General features: G+C 42.8%; 1 non-coding gene across 1 annotated transcript; it reads left to right on the forward strand.

Annotated features, from left to right (window-relative positions):
* The first annotated feature begins 1,324 nt into the window (after positions 1 to 1,324).
* TRNAG-ACC lies at positions 1,325 to 1,396 on the forward strand. The gene has a single exon. It is a non-coding gene; the product is annotated as a tRNA-Gly (tRNA).
* The last annotated feature ends 3,294 nt before the right edge of the window (positions 1,397 to 4,690 follow it).

A 4,690-nucleotide genomic window follows, 5' to 3' on the forward strand; every position in this document is an offset into this window, starting at 1 on the left:
TCAAGTTCTGGCTTGGCTTTCATTCCATGCCACATTTGACACTCACTTTTCATTTCACATGAAAACCAGGGGCAGAAGAAGAAATGGAGACTGTGGTCAAAGGGGATGGGATCATATCTCTAATGAAAGACGCCAAATCAGAGTTTTCTCTACCAGTTTGAAATTAGACTCTAAATGACGAGAGTTGATAATTATTGGCAGAAATGCCATTTATTGAGCATCTACTGTATGTACCACGTTCGGGCCTCATTTTAGAGGAAAAATAAATTGCAGGTTTTGTGCCTAAGCAAGAGCCAGACAAGTAACCAGTAATTAGGATAAAATGTGCTGAATCAGTAATTCCAGGAGGACATAAATAAAGAGGAACGTTGATGAGGGCTTAAGAGAAGACCAGGCATTTCACTTGGATTTTGAATCATGAGCAAGAGTTCTCCTAGTGACGTAGATAGGGTGACTGTAGAAAATTAAAGCCAAGGGCACTTAGGGTGGTGACAAGGGGCTGGATCTAAGCCAGATGGTCATGCCCAGGAAGCCAGGGTCAGGGCCAGTTTGCTTGGCCAAGACCAAGGTAAAGCGGTTTTTAACTAAGCAAAGCCAGGCACTGAGAACCAGCGTGGAGGCCAAGGTCAAGTATGAACTCTTTTGGATAAGAGTAATGACAATGCAATTAACATTTCACTGAATGTCCACCTTGTGCCTGGCAGTTTTCTAATCATTTATATTTATTAACTCATTTAATTTTTCTGCCCAGCCTGGAAGATAGGTATCATCACCCTCATTCAAATTTTATAGACAAGGGAACTGAGTCAGAGAAAGGATAAATGCAGCTCCTAAGGTCACACAGATCACAAATGGCAGAGCCAGGATGGACTCAGACTATGGTCTTCTGATGACAGTCAGTGTTTCTAATTGTGACCTTACTATGTCTCCCAGAGGGACACTGAGTTAAAACATCCTGGGGTACAATTCCGGAGGGACATTTTTAACAGCTCCACAGAGCAGGGAACCAAGAGATCAGAACCCCTCAAGGGTGGCATTGGAATGATGGGAAGCAGGGATGTTCAGGGGAGAGACGAGGCTCTTTGTTCTGGGTAATGGTCCTGGTCACTCAACCTCAGCTCATGGTAGGGGTTCTGTATTAAAGGGGACAGTTCTGTGGGAGGATCTTGCAGGCTCAAGGTGTTGAGGTTGAACGGACAGTATGGGATGGAGGGACAAGAGGCAGACAAACAGTAGGCTGGATTCAGGGTGTGGCTTTTTACCAGTAAAGAGTCTGGAAGTGAAAGTCTCCTGGTGGTGACAAGGACTAACCAAAGAGGAGGGTGGGGGTATAGCTCAGTGGTAGAGCACATGCTTACCAGGCACGAGGTCCTGGGTTCAATCCCCAGTGCCTCCATTAAAAAACAAACAAAGGAACACACAAACACACAAACCAGAAAACAAACAGAAAACAAAGAGAAGCAGAAGGATCAAAGTCTTGATTAAGCTGGGGTCCATTTCCTAGATCATCAAGCTGGTGGGCGGGTGACAGGTCTGGGTGGTGGTGGGGACTACTGGACAACAGTAGAGGCTGGTTCCAGGCAGCTCATTCACAGCAGAAGCTGTTCTTTTGGGAAGGCACATCAAGAGCCAGGCAGGAACCCAACAATTAACCTAGCAATAAGGGATAGAATATAGCCCTTGTATGGACCAGCATTTTGGACAGGGAACCTAAGAAGCGTCTTCTAACCACAGAGAAGATGGCATGAAGAAGGAAAGGGATTTGGTGGGCAGGCCAGCACCCAGGAGTCTATGCAAGTAAATCAACTCCCTTGGACAGTGTGTACAGCTGTGTGAGTAATTCCAGGGGTGAGAATATTCATGTTGTGCTTGGAGTTGTGCAGTGCACAACCTGCACAACTGCATTGGTGGTGCTCCTTGCAGTTTCCAGGACTGCAATTCTAGACTCTACTTACTGGAAGGAATGAGGGTTTAATGATCCCAGCAATTGGCCCATTTCTACCGTGTAATCTCCAAGACTGATCCCAGGAACTGGGTAAGGCTTCGGCCACACTGGGGAATTGACTTCCTACGTGGGCATTCAGGGGCTGACAAGTAAGATTTCTTCCTTTTTTTTTTTTTTTTTTGAACATTTTTTTTAATTGAGTTATAGTCATTTTACAATTTTGTGTCACTTTTTTTTTTCTTATCTCAGAAGATGTGTAACTAATGTTGTAGACCCAAGACAGGACCAACTCTATAATGTATAGATTCCACTGGGAAATAAAACCATGGGGGCCTTTACTCAAAAAGCAGAAAATATATCATTAAAGGTACTAAAACATAAGGCGTGTTCTCTTCTTTAGCATCACTCGTCAGAGCAGTTTTATTTTTCATGTTTTTCTAAGTTAAGACTATAAATAATTAGCATGGATTTTCCTTTTTGTCTTTCTAGAGTACGGTGCCGGTTTTAAATGGAGTAACATTTAACTCTTCTGTAGAATCACCAAAGATTACACAAGTTGTATTTTGCAGCTTCCAGGTGCACACATATTTCGTTCTTACCAGAACAGTGGAAACACTGCACAAAACAAATGTATCTTAACCAGCAAAGTCCTACTGTAGAGCACAGGGAACTATACTCAAAATCTTATAATGACCTGTAATGGAGAAGAATCTGAAAAATAATGTGTGTGTGTGTGTGTGTGTTTGTGTAATTGAATCACTTTGCTGTACACCTGAATCTAACACAACACTATAAATCAACTATATTTCAATAAAAAAAAATAAGAAAAAAATTTAAACGCATCTATTTTTATTCCATGTCTTGACACATGCTCATTCTGCCAACACGCAGGTGTCATTCCCCTGATGAGTAAGGGGCTGGAAGGAAGAGGAGCTTTGGGGGGCGAGATGTCTCCCTTTTCTTCTGTCTCATCACTTTCAGTGTTGGTGGCTGTCCCATACAGGGAAGTCCCATGAGTAAGAAAGGCCATATTAGGGTTCCTTGGATGTTGCCATTTCTCAGAATGCTCTTGCCTTCTGTCTTGGTTTGAACAGAAAGCGTGGCCACTTGGGGTTGTGAGCAGCCCTGCTCCTCCCCTCTGAGTCAGGGATGGAACACAGTTATTTTGGGCTCACTTCACGTTTCTCTGAACTCCCGTGCATCGCAGGTCCTCCCGGATTCTGTGCTCATGGGCACGGTGATGGCTGTAGGCAAAGGACGCACATGTTCACTTACAAAACACAAGGTCAAAGGTAAGTTGTCAAGAATCTCAAGACAGCTACTGCAGAGCATTAAACCAAGTCTCGGGGCCTTTCCAGTGAAGGTTCCTGTGAGACTGCCCGGTGCCTCCCCACTGCGGGGGAGGCAGCCCGTCCAGAGGCACTCAGTGCCCCTCACCTACCCTGGTCTGGGACCCTCAGAATCACAGAGACTCTCCTGGACCAGCTGCACTGCAGAACTAAGACTTCTTTTGGAAGATGGTAAGATAGATATCCACCTTCCTGGAGGCTGACTCGTGCACTTTTCATGCCAGAAGTCCCCTTGGTTGTAATCTGAACCAATGGTTTCCAAAGTGTCTTGGTTTGTTTGTTTTCAGTTTTAAATGAGAAAACTTTTCCTTCAAGACAATTCGTACCTTATCTTCGTTGTTTCAGGCCGCTGTAACAAAATGCCAGTGACTGGGTGGCTTCTAAACAACAGAAATTTTCTTCTCGCGGTCCTGGAGGCTGGGCGTCTGAGATCAGGGTGCCAGTGCGGTTGGGTGAGAGTCCTCTCCTAGTCTCAGGCATCCTCCTTATATTCATACCCAGCAGAAGGGGGAAGGGAGCTCTGTGGGGTCACTTTTTTTAAATTGAAGTATAGTTTATTTACAATGTGTTGTTAGTTTCTGGTGTGCAGCATAGTGATTTAGTTTTATATATATATGTGTGTGTGTATATATATATATAGTTTTTGATATTCATTTTCATTACAGGTTATTACAAGATATCGAATATAATTCCCTGTGCTCTACAGTAGGACCTTGTTTTTTATCTATTTTCTATATAGTAGCTTGTATCTATTAATCCTGAGCTCCTAATTTATCCCTCCCCCATTTTCTTTTGCTTTGATACACTTTATGAATAGGTCATGAATCCTTGGGCTAATCCCAAACTCCTAATTTATCCTTCCCTCCTTCCCTCCTTTGGTAACCTTAAGTTTGTTTTCTATGTCTATGAGTCTGTTTCTGTTTTGCAAATAAGTTTATTTGTATCATTTTTTAGATTCCACATATAAGTGATATCATATGATATTTGTCTTTCTCTGTCTGACTTACTTCATTTAGCATGGTGCTGTCTAGGTCCATCCATGTTGCTACAAATGGCATCATTTCATTCTTTTTTATGGCTGAGTAGTATTCTATTATATATACGATAGAATATATAATAATATTTATACACACACACACACACACACACACACACACCACATCTTCCTTATCCAGTCATCTGTCAGTGGACATTTAGGTTGCTTCCATCTCTTGGCTATTGTAAATAGTGCTGCTATGAACACTGGGGTGCAGGTGTCTTTTTGAAGTAGGGTTCCTTCTGGATATATGCCCAGGAGCGGGATTCCTGGATCATATGATAAGTGTATTTTTAGTTTTTTTAAGAACTCTCCATACTATGGAATTCCTTACATCATTCATCTCATTCATGGGAGCTC

Source organism: Camelus ferus, chromosome 6 (genome assembly GCF_009834535.1).
Source record: "Camelus ferus isolate YT-003-E chromosome 6, BCGSAC_Cfer_1.0, whole genome shotgun sequence".
Taxonomy (NCBI): domain Eukaryota; kingdom Metazoa; phylum Chordata; class Mammalia; order Artiodactyla; family Camelidae; genus Camelus; species Camelus ferus.